Here is a 20,283-nt window from a genome sequence, read left to right as displayed (position 1 = left end):
GGCAGCGTCATACAGGAAGGGCAAACCTGTAATTTTCATTTACACTGCATTTTTATGGTGTCTCATTGCATAGCAAGCAGTGATGATCTATTACGAAGGTGTAGGTAGTTCCACAGTATAGTGAAGCAAATCATTAGAAAACCATTATAAATAAAGGTTTCAATCAATCAATCAATTAGAATTTGGCTGGAGTTGATATTGGTATGTTGGGAAAAAAAAAAGGAAAAGAGAATCCAGTTCAAAATGGCCAGAGACTTAAGTCGATCAGCACAGAGAAAGTGCCATAGTGTGAGTTTAAGGTGTCTTGCAGAATTTAAGTCGTCACAAAGTTACAGTTAGTTAGCAATCAGTGAATTACCACATCAGTTATAGTGAGCAATTTTAAAACAGCTTTCATCTTATTAGCATTTAGATGGGCATGCTAAATGGGATATTACCCAGGACACAATATAAAAAGCAAAACCCAATTCATTGACTTTGTGCAAACCACTCACAAATACATCAATAAAAAGCATCAGTAGTAGTCCTACACTGCCCATCCTTGCCATTTGAATTATTTCAATTCAATTTAACTGCATTTTCCCACCCTTTCAAGCACCACAACAACATTCGAAGTGCTCAGTGACTTTCTATTTTGGACTAATAATCCAGAAAACAGATTTCCCTTTCAGACCAGTAAGCTAAGCGTCATTGATAGTTAAAGGAAGACATTAGCATGAGTCGGTGGTTAATGACATTGTTTAATGGTGTGTTCACTTTGTTAATATGGCTGACAACACAGACACATTATGCCCACAACTTTGAGTTGTTGTTGTGAGTTCAATATGAAGAGTCACTTTTAAGAATGTCCACAGTTTTTCAGATTGTTTTACAAATGGCTCCTTGCCTAGAAAGTACCGTAGTCTATGAAGCAAGTGAGAAGTGTTGACTGGCTGAAAGACTTTTAGGACTGGCAGAGGTGAAATGTTCACCAACTGATGAAAAAATCAGGTAGTGGTTAACCTGAGTCCTTGGTTGATTAAATAAAATCTTCTCACACTAGTTTAGAAACATACTCCAATTCCCATATTAGTTATACCATTGTTGAAAGCTCAAAATTTCTGCCCCTGAGTTTTAAGTACTGCACTTAATAGAAAACAAATGAGGGTGTATGTTTGTTTCTCTAAGAGACCCAGATGACACGGAAATACACTTGGAGAGCTCTGATCCTATAGTGAACCTCCAAGATAGCTCAAGTAATTAGTATAATCTCCCCAGGATGCATTCACTCCTCACAGTTAATTATAACAAATTCCCTCTCCCTGATCCGCAATGTGCATGGATCAAATGTTCCGACTGCATTGGGAAGATAGAAGCATCTGTCACGAGTCTCTTTCTCCGGCGATCCCAAACCGTGTGTGGTCATCAATAGCTGCATCTCTTAGTTTTCCTGTCCTCTGATGGGGTTATCATTTTTAGCTATAGCGTACTTATATCTCTCTAATTGTGGGATTTCAGGCTTGAATGCGCTCCTCTTCCTTGAAACCTTTTTCAGAGCATTCAGTGCCTCTTAAAAAGCGTGATGCACTCAACCTTGAGAATGTATCAATAATTCAAACACATCATCCTCTCATGCTGTAGCTGTCTGAAATTGGGGAGACTGTGTCTGAGGGATAATATTGCACTCTGTCACATCCGACTAGCTGTCACCCATGAGAGCATGGCTACACCCAGCCAATAAATGTGAAGTCAAAGCAAGCACATTTTTGTGATTTGCAGTACAGTAACTGCTGTCCTTAGCAGGAATCATGACAGTCAGGTCCCCACAATGTACTGACAGTAAATAGTTGGAGCCTACATAATTTTTCAGGTACCATCTGAAATTGACTAAGTCTGTGCTTATTTGGAAATTTCATGACTGTGTATAATTAAAATGATCAAAAAAGTTTGGTTTCATTGTATCATCATGTTCCTGTTGATTCTTCCGCTGATGATTCTCCTTTTGTGATTTCCTTTTGAGCTGTTTTCAGGTCAACACACAACTTTCATTTAATTACCACAAACTTTGAAAAGCAGATTTAGCAATGTAGACACAATTAATGTGAAAATCACATTGTTCCACCACATAATCTTACACGAATTGGACACATTAATTGGACAGTTATGTTTACTCAAGCACTGTAAAACACCTTTACGTAAGGGTTAGGGTTAAGGTCAGGCAACTTGAACAATTGAGTCAAGAAAAACTGAAAATCAACACATTGGAAAGCTACCTTTAACCTCCACACACAACTATTCAGTGTCAATCTGCTGTCTGTTTCTAATCCTTTCATGGTGGGAGAAGATATTCTCTAACACTTCTTACATTATTTGCATTGTAATTTTTTTTTTTTTTTTTTTTTTTTTTTTTTGCATTGTGATCATTTCACAAAATTATATGGACATCGTCTGATTCACGATCCACTTACCCAGTTCAGGTCCCTTTTTTCTGTCACACAGAGTGGACCTCTGTGTGCTGCAGTAAATCTTGTAATATCTCAACACATAGTAACGTAAGGGAAAACACCTAAGAGTAAGCTTTTGAATTTTAAGGTGGATGTGATGCAAGAGTTTGGTGCTGTTTTACTGTATAATAGATACAGCAAAACAGCACCAACCTCTTGCAATGTAATGATAGACTGTTGCTTACTTTAACAAATGTCAACTATACTAAATGGTGCACAAATTATAGCTCATTTATCCTGAAACCTTTTTATAAGTTCTGGAAATTTGTTGTGTTGTAATTTTCAGTGATGAGACAGCAGTGGATTTCACTTGAATCTTCAAATTACATTATTTTGTTGCCAAAATATTTGCGGTTGATAACACATTTAAATCTTCTGATCAATTTGGCTCTCTCCCAGTAACTTCTGGTGCAAGATAACCAAACATGGATAATTAGGAGATATGAGAAATCATTACCCACTGTTAATCATGGTGGAAGTTTGTCTGGTTCATTGTCATTCCAATATCAGAACACTTGTGAGACGAGAATATTTCACTGATGTAATGTAATCAGAGATGTCTATCTCTCTGAGAAGTTTTGGCTCAATTAGTCCTCCTGAACACTCCAGGCTGAGTGTCGCTCTAATTTTAATCTCTGCTCAGCACCTGCAGTGCAGTAAATGTGCGTTCTTAGAAACTTTGTAATAAGAACATATTTATGAGCCATATCTAGGCATAGGTTATTCTGTGAGAGATACAATGTTGAGGAAAAGTTATTATCATGGAAATGTATTTTTTTTCAGGAAAATTCATAGGGAAAAAAAATGGAATAGCCACAGGATGATAAACACATTAAGTAGATTACATCAAACATAAACAATCAATGTGGGCTGATTGAGAAAACACAGCAATATTCATCTTTGTCTGTTTGATAATCTTGTTTAGTCTGCTTGCAACAAACAGTCCTGAAAATGAATAGTCATGCCAAGATAATACCGTCCAGTTTCAGTGGGAACGTGCTTTGCCTCCCTTGGGCTGAAAGATATTTGGATGGTCGAGTGAAAAATTGCCCTGAATTCTGACCAATGAATCGTTTTACACATGCTTTAATGCATTTCATAAATAATCTGCCCGAGAAGGTAATTAGTGCAGGTGTTTACACATATTTCTGCCATCAGGGTGCACAGTAGGATCACAGTTGGCTGAGTGAGTTTTAGGTTATTAAATTAGGCCCAAGGTAACAGGAAGAAGGATGAGCTACAGTTGGGCAGGTAGGGGCAACAACATGTTTCCCTATTCATCATCCAAACAAAAAAATACATATTCAGGAAATTATGCAGCTTCAAGTTTTCTTCCATAAGAGGAACAAATTCTCTTGTTTGCATAATCAGACCTGTATTGCAGAAAGATTTTTCATATTCAGGAGAGTTAAATAGTACTGAGGCATCTCTCCAAGGGGTTTTTCCAAAGACGAGGGAAAGGTTGGACCTAGAAACGTAAGAATTAAGATGCTTAACTTTGCACGGCTGCACCAAATAGGGAAGTAAATCATCCTATCTTCATCATCTTCACAGCAGTAATGCTGTTAACAATCCAGTGCACAGAGTGTAAGAAAATTAGTGAGACCTGATTATATTGTTCAGCGTCGTCACAGATCCTTCCCAGCATGAGGGATGTCCCGAGGTTTAGGGAAATGCTCCATAGAGACCTGTCAGTCAGTTTTGTCAATTAAGGATGGTGGTGACCCGCATGTGCCGTCTGCTGGATGCATATGCCCCATTGCAATTGCCGTTAAAACATCAGCGCTTCTCAATGTTGCGTACTCTCCACAGGTGATGACAGCTCCCTGGGGGGAACCAGGTGGCGCCACTCCCCTCACCTCTTTAGCCCGGACACAGAAGAGCAGTCACATTTGTTGGTTCCGACCAGCAACTCAAACAGATGCCTTTGCATGTCTACTGAAGTTGCTACGTCTCTAAGTGGCACTTGCTTTATAAGGGCTTCACATGTCACTTTCATTAAAGGCTTCGCTCGAAAGTATGACAGAAATGTCAAGAATGCTTCATCTGAAATCCAGTAAATTAATAAAGTCACAATATAGTGTAATCAAACCAGTGATGAGCTGATGACAGTTGTGGCATATGCAGAGATGGTTTGTCTGTTTATTGAACAAATATTTTAAAATAAAACTTTTCCAGGCAGGTGCCATTTGGAACTGCAGAAGATGCCTTGGGGTTAGCCTAAAAATTGTGTCAGATATACGATATTTAATATACGAGTCAACATCCCATTACCCAGCTTTCTCTGGACCCGCGGTGGTCAAACTGTTGTTTCATCTAGCTGATTATAATTAGTTTAGAGCCTTATAGGCTGGCACAGTGCCTCGGTGGTTACTAATGTCGCCTCACAGCAAGAAGGGCCTCAGTTTGATTCACAGCTCCGCTCCTCTCTGTGCGGTGGAAACAATCTAATCTCAAAGCTAAACGGTATCTCTGACCGCTATATGTTAACTCAGCATTGCCATATCATTGACCAAATTATTAACCATTAACACTGGGAGAAGAGGATGATAAAATAAAAGTGATGATGTTATAATTCCGCAGTAAGTACACAACATGTTCAGATACCAGCAATGGTAAAGATAGTGACACAGTAGTAATGTTGAATTTACAAGCATTATTCCCCTGGGTGGTTTTTGACTATACTGTCATCACTTAATTTTAAAGTCCTCTTCCCACAAGGTTTCTGATGATATTAACCTGGTAATGTTGGATTAAGAAGAGGTCTATACACTTACTGAGCACGATACACCTATAATGTCAATAATAGGAATACCAGAAAGTACCAGGCATTACAGCTTGTCACTGTATACTTACCTGGTAGGCTCCACATAATGCACAGATTAATTACCTGTTGTTGTTTTTTTCTTTTTATTTATTTATTTTTTTTTAACAACATAACCAGTAATTACTTCTAACCACATAATTACTTTCTACATATCAGATTTTTATCATGATGTAACATAAAGTGCAAAAGGAGCAAAAGGTCCGAGGATACGAGAACGAAACATGAAAAATGTATTTAGAACTCAAGACTTGGTGTTTTCATAAAAACACCAAATGTTCTAAATTTTAGCTGTGAGTATGTGCCAGCCATGTGTCTTGGCCAGTTTTCATTGTGTTGTTCACCGAGTGCAATCACTATGGTGAGTTGTAAACTTTGTTCTGATTTATGGGCTAATCACGAAACACTAAAGTATAGCCCTGAACGTAACAATTCTTGGCATCTGGGAGAGTTTGTCCCGAAGGCACAGCTGGTTGATTTACTGAAAATGAACTCAGCAGATTTTACCAGTGTTTGTCCATTCCATTTTCTCTACTCCATACAATTTGGGGGATTCAAAATGCTCCCAGCCCCCTACCGAAAAAAAAAAAAGCAACAGCATTTTCAGAACAGTTTGTGTTCACTGTATTTCTCGCTTCTTATGTCCCTTATATATTTCATTAAATTGCATGGTGTTTAATGGCGTACTTTTCAGTATGTTGAGCAGAGGACCAGTGTGTGAACACAGATGGGATAAGTGAAGGTATGTGCTGGTCAAAGCGATTTTGTTGGCAACATTTTTGGATGCTACAGTAATGGCTCAGAGTGGGATGTTTTTTTTTTTTTTTTCTAGTGATCCGTTTTTTTTTCTTTTTTCAACTGGATGGAACACACTCAGAGAAATAGTGGAAGACAGGCGTTAAAAAATAAGAATTTGTTGTACTTTTATTTTCAAACCACTACAGCCTGTAATTATGTCGTTAAGAACCCTAACTGCTCGTTCATTAAGGTGCTGTGATAGTGCCTGATGTGAAACTGTGGATGATATGCTTGACTATGTAAACCCTTTGACTATGTAAAGTGTGTTGTTAGTGAGCTCACACATGCACTAAGTTCTCAAGACTGAGTTATAAGCAGCCAGCACTCGCACTTCCTTGCTTGTACTAAAGCTTTGGTTTTACTCTCGTAGGCTGACACAAGACCCAGAATTAGGGCCTGGGATGGTTGCATTTGAGGGAATGACTGAAGTTAATTTGCTGTAGTTTCATTTGTTCTGGGTTCATACCAAGTCTCGAAGGTCATTCCCTGCCTGCTACCCGCACCTCAGTGACAGTAATCTTAACGATGTTTGAGTAACCCCTTATTTCACTAGATTTAAAATAAAGATAAAAAATTACAGTGCATTTTTTAAGCAATCCTGTGCATATAAAGAATGTACTTTGAGCATACATGCTGTCTTTACATGTTGTGAAGTCCACTCAGTTGTTATTTATAAAAAGACAGAATTAACATTCCGCCCAAAATAAACCTAATCTGTTGCGCACAGATCTGTGCTGCTGATAGATATTGAAATATGGCAAATATGAGAAATATCAAATACCCAACGTGCACAAAAAAAAAAATAAAACAAGGTATGCTGAATGATTGACATCCAATGAATACCTCAGTAATTACAGCCTCAGCTGTAATGCTGCATGTTTCACGTGGATCCCTCTACTCCATCAGATTGCTGCTCGTGGAATGTGGCTTTGCCACCGAACAGGACTTTAATTAGAATAGACTGTTTTGAAGTTGGACTGGTCATTATCTGGCCAACAGAATGAGGAAATTTTTCAGATTGTAGACAGAGAACATGGACTCTGCTTTCAAAGCCCAAGTAGATATGTATCAAATAGTCACACAGATGGATGAATTTGATTCCAGAAATGATCTACTCTCCCTTGACATTGTTGCTAAGCCTGTCCTCACCTTTTCATGGCACTGTGAAATTACCCGCTTTGCAGTTTCTGTAGGCTTAGGCTCTTGGAAAAGTGAGAAGAATTCATTGCAGACACTGAAATCAGTTGAACACTCAGAAGACACCCATTATGCACTTATTAAAATTAATCAGCTGTTAATGATTAAATATTGTCTTTACAGTAATAAGGGAGTATCAAAATTCTAACTGAAAATTATCACCATTATCACACAGAACAAATTGTAAGTTTTCAAAGCTGCTCATTTTTCATCTAACTTCCCAAAGCTGAGAGCTAATTTTAACTTGAAGAGGGGAAAAAAAGGTAAGGGGCGCTGCACTGATTTGAAACTGTAAGATTATGGTTGACAGTACCAAAAAGGAACAGAGCACAAGGAGATATGTCATTATGAAACAGTGAAAATAATCAATTGTAATGATAATGACTGTAAATAGAAGCAGTTATGAAGAAGACATCAAGTCACATCTTCTGAAGTGCATGTAATTAAAAAGCCTTGAGGCTCTTCAATAGCCAGTTTGACCCTTAACAACATTAAGTGTGTTATGCTGAGATGATGATTTTAACATTCTATAATCCATAGTAATTAGCTGCATGTAACAATCATGCATCAACTGCACTCATTTTCTAGTTATTCAAAAAAACAAACAAAAAAACAACAACACACACACACACACACAAAAAAAAAAAAAAAAAAAAAAAAACCTTGATGTATGCAATTATAACAAAGCTCAACATTTTCAGGAGCATCATGAAATGTGAATCACCACACAGGCCTGTGCCACAAACCATAAACGTTTACAGGGGATAGTGCGCTTGGAAAGTGGAGACTTCAAATAGGAAAGCCCTTTTGGCCATGTCACACAGTGTCTTCAGCTGTGGTTGCTTTAATTACAACAGGAACAATGGGTCAGTTGTCTCACTACAGTTCTGAGGGCAACATCTTTACAACATGAAGAAGCATGGAGAAAGCAGCTGTCAGCAAGGATTTCTCTCTCTGTCTCCCTTTTTCTCTCTCTCTCTCTCTTTCCTTTTTTTCTTTCGAGCTTACATGTTGCTAAGCACCCAGGCAAGCCACCATATTTGAGAATATATTTGAGGAAAGCCGTCCTGATAGTATTCTGTTCCTCTTTCCTGGATGGAGCTGCTTTGCATTTAGAATATAGGATGGATTTCTCCTGTACAAGCAGCCATGACGGGCAGTCGCCAAACCCCATGGCAACTGATTAGTAGAAATAGCGTGGGTAGATACAATACTATGACAAATTCCTGACGTTGGATGGTGTCTAGCAGCGCTGTTTATTAATATTCATAATAAACAATGGGAAATTAGTCTCGCAGAGTCTCATCAAGTATTCAACAAGTACGAGAGGATAGGTGAAAGCTGGAAAAGGAAGATATTTCCATGATGTCAGACTGCTGTGGTGATGCTGACCTCAGTGGAGCTGAGGTTTAATTGAGATTTGGAGGATTAAAGCACGGCATAGAATTAGACAGTGGCAGTCTCCTCAGACTCACACATTGAAGGTTTGACTGTATTTACAGGTTTGGGCTTTTTTTGTCACTTATAATGTCTTAAACTAGCCAAGGCAGCAGAATCACCTCAATTTCAATTACAAAAAAATCAGTCTGTTGCATTCAGCGTTTTATCATCGGGACAGAAAATGTGTGAGAAAACTGTCCAAGGTCGCCACAGCCAAAGGTGTCACTCAAAATATCAAGTACCCACTCTATGAAAGAAAGTTACAAGGCAATCCAGCTCAAATGTAACCAAAGATGTGTTTCAAAGTTTGTCATTTTGTCGATTGTGTTACGGTTGCTGTGAGGAAAATCTCTCATGAATACCAGTCACAATGACACAGTGGATAACAATAGTGTGAATTCCATAGAATGCCAAGCTGTGCGGCGAATACACAGCACCATGGGTAGTCAAACAGTCGTACTTATGAGATGCATAAAATTGCTTGAAATAAGGTATAAGCTGGTTTACACCCAGATGGTGGCGTGTTATGTTGCACAGAGTCAAATTGAACAGAACAAAGTAGTATTTAACTGTCTCCCCTGCAGTGCTGAAATGACCCGTCTTTCTGTGTGCTGCAATCTCTCTCGCTGTCTCTCTCTCTCTCTCTCTCACTGTATTTCTTTGCATTTTTTGCTTTTCTTGCTTTCCGTCACCCTCACTCTGCCATTTTTATATTTTTAGCCAATCCAGACATGTAGCGCAGCAGGAGGAAAACTGCTGTATCTGGTGAAACAAGAACATGAATAATTAAAACAGCGTTATTAATGAACTTCCAGACATTATGTAAATGAAAGATTTCAAGTCTAATTTGTCAGCTTGACTTCTGTTGTCTGCTCTCTCACTTCTCTACGCACATTAAGGGTGTATTATAATAGCCTCAATAATGACAGGGTGGCCTGCTGTGAGAAAGGTGTGACAGTATGCCACTAAAGTGTTGTTGGACCGGTGGCTTAGTACAAATGAAAACCACTCTCATGATTGCTCTGTCATTCAAAATTAGCTCATCTCTACTTTTGGTCAGCTCCAAGATATTTATGTTCTCATTGCACTGTAAAGCAATTTGGATAAAAATATCAAATTTCAGATGTGATTGATGAAGTTTGGGCAACTGTTTGAAACAACATATTCTTGTTTATAGCACTGAACTTTGAACTGAAACCCCAGGCTGAGCGGGGTCAACTCCACTCTCCAGTCATTTGGTGACAGCAGCTCTCTCTGTTGATTAAGATTTAATCTCACTTAAATCAGACCCTCCCACTGCACATAAATCATCCCCTGTTCCCTAAATCTCCCATGAATATTTTTTTTTTTTCTGCTCATGAGCCATTTTCTCCAGTTGGAGGCGGCTGGTCTGGTCTGTGAGTCTGTGAAAACTGAATTTCATGCACAGCCTTATGTTATTTCTCTTATTTCTGTAAGAGCAGCATATGCTCTATTAATGATTATGTCATGTTATATTATGAAAACCTGATAACAAAGAAAATCAGAGAATCAAAGTGCAAGTGAAAATCAAGCGCAGTCAGTTGCCATGGTTTGTGTGTTTTGCTAAAAGACTGGCAGAATAAATGCTGAACTGATAATTATGAATAGAACCACTGGGAGGTATCATTACCATGGCTAAGTGTTTAATCACTGACCACCACATGGCAATAATACTGAAATGTGTACATGTCTATTCTGGTCTGAGATGGCCAGTTGCAGCCTATCACCATGACAAGATGATGCAACTGACACTGAAGATCCCAAAGAGCCATTAGTCCCCTCTTTTTCATTTTGACACGGGCTTCTGGATATCTGCCGTCTCTTAATATTATATTACAGCATCAACAAACCCCCACCCCCTGTTTATCTTTATTACTGCCCCCTAATCTCTTTTGACAGTTAATCATGTTACAAGTTCTTTGGGTCACTTAAATTCTTAACGGCTTTCAGCATTGTGTGTCTGGCTTTGCTGTGTCTTAATGTTTATAACTTCTGATCATTTGTACTGTCTATTAGACAGTACATCCCCATCACTGATAGTGTCTTTATAAGTGAAGTCACTCGGTCCCCCTCAGTGCCGGTTAGCCATGCTGTGATTAATGTGTTCACGGTCTGGTCAAAGTGTCGATATCTTCAACAGCTGGGCCCATCTGTCATCTTTTTCCTGTGACACCCTCCAATGTAACTCAGGTCCTATAAGGGAGGCCATCCATCACAGTGGTAAACAGAGACGTCTCATATTAGCAACCCTGAACACTTCTCATCATATACGATAACAGACAAGCAATCATCTGGTATTATGTAGCGCCATAGGCTATAATGTGAAATATTAACGGAAATATACAGCACACCAGATGCCCGATGGCATGGGCGTCTGTGCTCGGTGTAGTGACGTGAGGGGGATAACAAACCAATGCAGAGAAACTGGAGATGAGAGATTTGTTCCAAAGCTGTAAAACTGTCCCAGTACAGGTCCGAGCTACTTGAAAATAGAACAAATGATTTGTGATGGATTATTTTTTTTTCATGTTTATATTGTTTGTGTAAACCAAAGGCACAAGTATTTTCTGTCTGAATAGTACATTGATTTACAGTGTATACTCAAATACAGCCAGTCTAACTCTGGAAGTGTATCTGTACAGCAAAGTAGAAAGCAGCATTTCACTTAGTGTTTAACAGACTCATGACACTAAGAGATCTAAAACTATCTTTGAATGTGGAACATGATCATGCATTTGGACTCATTCACTACAGGTGCCTGGCAGTCTTGACATGTTGTTTCCTCTAGGGGGCAGTAGAATCAGGGACAGCTTGTGTGTCTCTCCATCTGGGATATCGGTGACTGATTCACCACCATTGCTGCTCAGATAAATACTGGAGGGTTGAGGCCAAAGGCCAGCTTACTGCAGATCAACCTCATTCTGACTCCCCTCCCTCTCTTTCATCCCCTCCCTCTCTCTCCATCTCTTCACCTTACTCTCTCTCTCTCTGTCTCTCCTTCTTTCTCTCTTGCTCTCTCCCCCCATCTATCTTTGCGATGCAGTCCCGTGCAGCACTCACTCCTGGCAGGGATTATGCTGACAAGCTCACCACTAGTAGTGGGAGGAATATATGCATGTTGTAAATCAAGATATGGAGCTTTAGTCAATGCCATTGTCAAGTGATGTAGATAAATGTGGGTACAATCTGTGTTCCATGTTAATTTTGGAAACTCCGCCTGGTACCCAGTCCTTTTTTTAATGCCAAGGGGCTGTGGTTACATGTTTCACTCACAGCTTCCAACAAAGATACTTTTGTTTTCATATTTTAAATGAAACACAGTCAGATAACACTCGCCCAAGCAATGGGGAGTTTTAAAGATGAATTCGAAATGTGCCGATAAAACAACACTCTCTTATGTGTGGCTGACCATTGTGGTCCATTATTTGGACTTAACAACAGCAAACCACATGGCGGTTGAAAGAGAAATTTTCTATTAGATAAAGACGGCAAAATCAAACGCAGGTTTCCCAAAATTGAAGCAAGATTGTGTTTCTCTGACTCTTTGAAACTCAAGCACAATTTGGCACACATTTAGGAGGAGAAGGGCTAATTGCATCAGCACCTCTGTATAAAAACTCAACCAGTTATGAAGCCATAATGGGAAACAGGATTTCTCCTCTGTGCTTCATGATGCACAACTTTTGTTTTTTTTAATTTCTTCTCCTGATGTTTTTTTTTTTTTTCTCTCTCTCTCTTTCTCATCTGGTGTGGTCAAAGAAGAGATGCTCATTGTAACAGTAGGAAACATATCATATGTATTGAGGAATGAAGCAAAAGAGGCCAATAATCAGGGCAGTTAGATGGAAATAGTTTCATTTCCTTTGGTGTAAACAAATACCCCATGTAGTCCCCGGACCAGAGCTGTGGGTAATCGGCTGCTATAACTCAACAGAACACTTTGCCCTGAGCTAAACATAATACTTCCTGCACTTAACTAAATCCATTTTTCAACCCTGAGAAGAGTCATGACATGCCAATAGCTTATTGTACAAATGTCCGACAATGTTACGATTGTAGAAAACATGTAAGGCGACAGGGATTGCTTAAATTACCACAAAAAAGTTCTAAGGGGATTTCAGAGTATGGACAGTACTTGGTAAAAATCGGTAAAAACAGTTTTCCTTCTAGTGTGTTTGTCTGTTTGTGTTCATTTGTTTTTTAAAGGACTCCTCGTATTTCCAATTATCCATCTGACTTATTTATTTGACTTTTAGTAGCTCATTGCTGCACCATTTCCCATTTGCATGAATTCCTCTCCCAATGCCATTGAGAGGCTTGCTGTCAAATTTGCCTTGTTGTTACATATGAAAGTGGTATGATTATTCAAAATTGTATTATTCTGACTTCCATCACTTAAATAAACAATTACATAACAAACTAACTCCCTATTTATTAAGGGACAATGGGGTTTTATACAAAACAGTTGATAACCCCATTGACACAGGCAACACCTGAAAAACTAGAAAAAAAGAGTAACTCACCACACACATCAAGGGCTGTTGCTGCCAGAGGGCATTGTTTTTGTTGACTTTGCTTAAGTGTGATTTTAAACTGCAATCATACCAACAGTTTGTTCCTCAAAGAGTTGAATTAGCTAGTCTTCTCTCTCTGTTTAAAAAAAAAAAAAAGTCTGCCATTTTTTTCACAAAGCCTGTGCTATTTATTTGTTGGTGAAGGGACATTCATGGCATTGATTTTTTTTCGAAAAACTTTGTGATTTGGCATGGTATTGTAAAATTAGGTGGATCACATCAAAGTAGTTCTCTTGGCAAGAGTGTAAAGCAGATTTGTCTCGTTTGGAATCTTAGATCTGAACTGGCATGTACCTACGCATTTCATAGCGTAGGTACTGACTGCAGTGACATGGTTAATTATCCACAGCTTGGAAACATAGCTCCAACCAGAATTGTATATATTTACAGAGGCAAAATGCACAGATATGGGGAAAGAACTGTGAGATTTATATGACTTTGTGTTGAATCCAGTCAAGGACAAATTCTCTAAATAGCGAGACACTGCACCTTGAGTGTGAACCCACTTGCCACTGTTTTTTGTCTGGTATTTTCCTTCAGGTTCAGTTCATCCTTTTGTAATTAGCACCTTGTGGATCTCAGATGGGTTACATTCGACTGATAGGGAGAGGTTGATTCCTCCACCTCTGTAATAGCGCGAATGCTGCTTTTCACCCTATCACAGGGACTCGCAGGAGGTCTTTTTCACTGCTGCAGGTGGTGTGAATGCTGTTGCCACACCTTCTGGAGCAGCATGCCAGTTTCCTACGCCAGATACCTCATACTGTTGATGCTGTCTATACAACCTCTCATAAACACCTTCCCTATTTATTTCGCACAAGTTGCAATGGTGCTTGACTAGCTGCTAGTGCCTGCAAGTTTCAGTCCATATCTCAGCAGTAAAGGAGAAGACTGGGCTACCTGAGGCCCTGCTGCGAGGCATTGGTAGATAAAGCACACTCCAGGTAACAGCATGCATGGCCACTCACCATTAGATCACTCCCCATGCTGCCCTAGAGATGGCACTCTTAATTAGAGGGGCCTTGGATCTTGCTGTCAAGACACAGGTTTTACTGACCACATTACCACTTTATAATACAATTCCTCGCAAGCCTTAGTAAAGCATTGCAGAGGCGTACATTATCAATGTACACTATAATTGACACTGTTCTGGAGTTGCCTTATGTCTTCTTGTTGAACTTCTGCTTTCTTCAGAGCAGTGACTGCCTTGTCTTTGCTGATTACCCTGTTAGTCAGCTGTACTTCCTCCCTAGACAATGGTCTGTTCTGCTCATGCAGATGATGGGGTGCAATATCAAAGGCAAATGAGATGGCTGCCAATTAGGGAGGGCTTCCAGGTGCATTTCAATGCAAACTCACACCAGTAACTGCACCCTGTAGTGTCTCCATTCAAAGACACATTATAGCTTGTAGACTTCAACAAAAAGTTATAAAAGTATTTCAATTACCAGAAAAATGACAGGCTTCTTTTCAAGACTTATCACAGGGGGGTTTCGAACTTTGTAAGGATGTCTTGCTCGATGTTTGAAACAGAAAGTTAAATTGACTTGCTCTTCGCACAATTTGTGCAACCTTTTTCCCCCTTAGTACTGAATGTAAACTGAAAGAATCAATTCATTCCCCTCTGTTATGAATAGACGGCAGTTCAAACGTGAGACCACACAGTTATGTGGACAGCCCCCACACTCCCCTGTGGATACAGTACAGACTTTTATGCTGTCCGTACATGTACTGTAGCAGAAAAGGCTCAGACAAATCCAGTCACCTTTGACCAAACCTTTTGTAGGTCACTTTTTGCAAGAGATTTAAATAACCATCGACTTAACAATAAGTTAAACTAGGTAAGGTTATTGTTGGGAAGGTAAACTTATCTATCAGTCAGATATTAAAACCAAATTTGAGTACTTTGTATCAAAATAGATAAGAAAACCAGTAAATGCTGTCCCTAAAAAAAAAAAAAAATCGACATCAGCTTTACATTTAACTTTTATAAGTGCTAAAGCCATTAATGATCTACCAGGAACTTCCTCCTATATGCGCATAAAACATGCACTTTGCCCAACACAGGTTAGGTCAAAAAAAAAAAAAGAAAAGAAAAAAAAAGCTTTCCTCTACTCTTCTTGTTAGTGTATTTCCTGGATCTGCATACGCACAGTAGTGCACCAAAGTGGCCTTTGAATCTAAATTTTTCGTTATTATTCAAATTAAATCAAGTCAGGGCAGATGGGAAGAGCAGTCAGAAGAAGCTCGCTGCTGTAAATCTCGAAGCTCTACCTCTGTGATTGCTCAGGCCACCGTGGAATAAAGATTAGAAGAAAATCACTAATCACAGCGGATGTCATTAGCATATTACCAATAAGGGGATGCAAAAGGGAAAAGAGGAATTGCCTTATAATATTGGTTAAAGTACGAATCAATGCCGTGTATGGATGCACACAGCTGCTTGACAAACAGACATATTCACTTCCAAACATGGGTAAAGGAAGTGTCTAAAAATTATGTTTTTTTCAATGTTTTTGTCTGAGTCACTCACTGGAGCACTTGATGTTAATATCACATTCCCCCTCTCTCTTTTGATCAGCTTTTGCAGCTGGGCTGCCCTGCCTCACTTGGATGCATCAACAAAGCTTGAAGTGGCCACTCTAATCTGGTTAAGTATTGCCTGGTTGGGGAGAAATTAGTCGAATTCTTTTAACTTTTCAAACAAACATAATACAGTCAAACTTGCTGGATGGGAATCAATTACATGTACTGGAAATAGGTTCGGGGGGAATATCATTTCAGTTCTGGAAATCATCTAATACATCTATTCAACGACATATGCCTGTAGTGTCATATCGAAGCCATATTTCAGTCCAGTGTAATGAATAAGCCAGAGGAATATCTGTTGAAACACTACCGGAATATGTTTCACAAATCTTGTTCACCCACTGGTGATGTTAGCCATTATCAGCAGTACTTCAAAAATAGTTATTCCTCCCCTAAATCCATTAATAGATATTGTGAGAAATTCTGGGATAATTCTAAGATAATTGCGTAGTTTTTCAATATGATTGATTTTAGCATTGCATATGTATATTTGTTTTATATTTTACTAAAATTTAACTTCAAATTCTTTTCCTAGATGTATCGATCTGTTTAATCACATCAGTTCTGTATAAGACATAGTCAGAGCATGGCTTTGATTCTGTGACATTCGGTAATATTCATATTCTTGTGAAAGGATATTTCCGATTGCTTGCTACCGCTAACTGCTTCTAGATTTTGTAGTTCAGCGCTTGCTTTAGCATGCCAGAAGGATGTACATTTTAATTACATATATTATATATTTATATATATTGTACCATCACCAACCAGTTTGGTAGAATTGTGCAACACATGAAATCATATAGATCAAGAAATTACTCACCATTTCACTCAAACTTCTGGTGACAGCTTTTGTCTATGTATGTATAACTAAGAATATCCATCTATTTTCCTGTCAAACAGCATTGTTTGATGAGTCATTACCATAGATGAATGCTTGTAGAGATATAGTGAAAGAAATATCTGGCGTGATACCGTTTCACTATTGACAGCCTCCCTTTTCAAGAGGTAAAATCTGGGAAAACAGACTTGTTTTATTATTGACTTGCCGAGCAGATGGTTTGGAGGGAAAAAAAGAATATGATCACAATACAAACATTTTTGTTGTATTGAACATTTTCTCCCGTTGGATCTTTGAGGCAGATTGTCTCCATTTTTCAACATGTCTAAACCCTTTGTTTGAGAGAGATCTGTTAAATCTGTCTTGCTGCTAATAAACTGCCATTATTCCCTCCAACAAGGCTGCACTCATTAATAATGCCTCTGTCAGATGCTCATTCTCCTCTGTGAAAATAGAAAATATCATTAATTACAGTTTCTGTCACCCTCTGACAGCTCAGGCAATTGTTCCAGTCCCTGAGTTCTGTTTCATTGTGTCCATACCTAGTGACCACCTATTCTTTACTGTCTCAATGGGGATGTCCAGCATGTGAGACCCACAAAGACCCTGGGAGATCTCACCACACATTGCAGAGCTTCTGTCCCAGCAACACATTAGTCATCCAGGGAACGATTGGGTTGGGTGGTGTGCGTAAAACCTAGATCTATCTAATTCTCTCAACTAGAGATTAGGGAAGAAAATCAGTCAAGATCTAGTTTGTTTACTTTTCCATTGTGGATTTGATTGTGTTTTTGCTACTCAAAGAAATATCCTCCTTAGATGAGCACAGGAGGATTTTCTTGTTCAATTCATCAACAGGGAGAAAGAAAAAAAAAAACGACTAGTCATAACGTTACAGCTGCCGACTCTGTAGAGGGGTACGCTCGTGTATGAATACATAAGGATCTTATTGCATGTGGAATGCTTTGAAATGAAAAAAAGGCTAACGTGAATAGAAGAGAACAGTTGCAGGACAAAGGCCTAACTCTCCCAACATAACAGCGCAGTGTGCTAACAGAGGGAGTTGGATGGGATTGTTGAGGTTTTACATTATGTAAACTAAAGTGAAGCCCACAAACGCACACCAACTGTTCCCCGGAGTGTTGCCAAAGCAGACAAATGTGTGGCTCACTTTGGTAGGTTACTGTTATTCAGTGAATTTAGCACATATGCTAGCTTCGAGACATTGGTCTCTTAAAATCAGTCATGTGAGTAAATGGTTGTGTCTACTACTGCAATCAGCGGGCCATCAAGTTGTCATTCAGTAAATAGCACTAAACATTAACCTTCTAGATGCTTATTTTAGTTTGTTTATAGATGTTTTTCAATTGAGTGTGTGGGGCTCAGATCAGCACAAACACAACTGTTTCTGCTTCACAAATGGAAATGTTCAGCTAAATGAGATTGGAAATATTTGTTTCAGTGAATTTCTGCAAAACACTCTGAGATGTCTCTTGACTTGGGACATACAATTTAATAAATGAGGCATCTTCAGCCACTGAAAATGTAAGAAGACTGTTTCTCTCTTCCTTTTTTTCTGTATTTGTGTGCTTTTAGAATTATTTTTTATTGTCTTTCATTTCATGTCCATGAACTGTTGCTATATAAATAACCAACACTGACGCTAACAACACTAAGAGGTGACATTCAAGTTAAACTTTATCACTTTCAATTAAAAAAAAAAAAGCACTTGAAATTTGCTTTGCAGGCGTACATCTGAATGTGTTGTACATCACTCATTTGCAGTCCAGGAGAAGGCCAGAGTCATTTTCACTTTATATTCTATGGCTGCGATAAACAGTATTAAAGGATGAGTTGTCAAGATACCACACTGTTTCTTAAGTTATTGCTGAAATATTCTTTCACATATTCTGTCAAACACAAGATTATATGACACAATAATGTGGATTTTGGTTGAAGTTTCTCAAGATGGATAAGCTCAGGAGGATATGATACCGGACCCCATGCGTGGATGTAATTAAACAAGGGCAAGTGATAGCAATAATGTATCATCCACTGGAGCTGAGGTCTTGGCTTCCTGCGAACCAGTGTTACCAGAGACAAATGACTTGAAGCAGTCGCCAGCGTCCCTTTTAACTTTGCCTGGTGCAGACACAGAGAGGGAATATCTCCCTAACAGTGGTGGCCCAGCCAAGACAAATGGACGGTCATAATCCTCCCACTGGTGCAGAATGTGGTTTATTAGAATACGATACAGTGAATGTGAAATATTTCTCTGGCTGTGCGATACAGTTTCATGCTCGCTCTTCAACACACAAGTCATACGTGACAGTTTTCACTTTTATGGAGCAGCATAACCATCTTGGAAGTGCTACCGTAAAACTTAGAGGACTTGTGTTTCAAGGAGACTTAGACAAGATATATCTAGGGCAAAAAAAAATGCGTAGAATTAAATGGGACAAAATGCACAGTAGGGTTATCTAAAGCGACATTTGTAAGTGTCCTGAATTGAGAGAATCATTCAGGCATCTGTTGGCAAACACTGTTTATCTATTCAGTCACAGGATGCTCTCTTCGGGCAGCACAGGCAGGAAATGCTGAGACAGTAGGATTTAGCTATTATTGCATATCATTACATGAATAAAATATGTGTATGATTACATGCAAAAGTTTGTTCAACAATTCTCCAATTTAGGTCTGTTGGATTAGATGGGGGGGAGGCTGCGAGGGGGAGGTTTTGTCAATACCTTAGAAGTAATAGGCCTATGACCTGTGTTAAGAATTAATAGAGACATTACCAAAGAGCAGTCTAATCATTTTTTTTTTTTTCCCAGTACAAAAATGTATTACATACTTGGAAACCTCATATAATCTTTTCGCTATAGACCTGCATACCATCTCCTTTACAGTTAGAAATAAGAAAGAACAAATCATTGATCTTTGATCTTTATGAAAACCACTTCAGTTCGCCTGCAAACTCTGCAAACTGTTTGTTCCTTTCTCCGCTCCTCCAGTCCACAAACCCTGTGTTGTCATTCAAAGATGGTTGTATCCAGACTCTCGGGGCCCTCAAACACTTTTGCTTTTATCTCATACACTCTGGTCATTTCCTTGAACACAGTGAAGACCTGCGGTGCTAAAGAAATCATTTATGGCTTCTTATGGCCTGTCCAGTCCTGCGGGGTCTTGCGCTGTGCCCAGGGAATGTAGATGAGCCCACCTCAGTAGACCTCTCTCTGCCATGTTTTGACAGACCTGCAGATGGTTTCTTACAGGCTGGGGACTTTTTTTTTTTATAATCTTTTTTTCCATAAATGACCATCTGAGCTCCCAATCATATATATGTATATGCATTTTTTTCTGTTTGTATGTGTGTCTATATACATGTATTTTTTCTTGCATTGTGTATATTCTGTGTATCGTAGTCATATTTATGAACAGTATTTTACAGCAAGATATGTTAGATTGAAAGGCATTCATCTGCTTATTTATGTCATCTGTATGTATGGTTTTAGTTAG

The 20,283-nt window shown here is 38.9% G+C and overlaps 1 long non-coding RNA gene across 1 annotated transcript in view; it reads left to right on the top strand.

Annotated features, from left to right (window-relative positions):
• The window catches only part of LOC115357426 (uncharacterized), a 78,317-nt gene extending 61,280 nt beyond the window's left edge, over positions 1-17,037 (top strand). Inside the window, exon 5 of the long non-coding RNA XR_003928109.1 lies at positions 15,919-17,037. This is a non-coding gene — a long non-coding RNA (uncharacterized LOC115357426). The remainder of the gene's footprint in view (positions 1-15,918) is intronic.
• Positions 17,038-20,283: the final 3,246 nt, after the last annotated feature.

Source organism: Myripristis murdjan, chromosome 4 (genome assembly GCF_902150065.1).
Source record: "Myripristis murdjan chromosome 4, fMyrMur1.1, whole genome shotgun sequence".
NCBI lineage: Eukaryota > Metazoa > Chordata > Actinopteri > Holocentriformes > Holocentridae > Myripristis > Myripristis murdjan.
The sequence above is the reverse complement of the archived record's forward strand: the minus strand, read 5'-3'. Positions and strand labels throughout refer to the sequence as shown.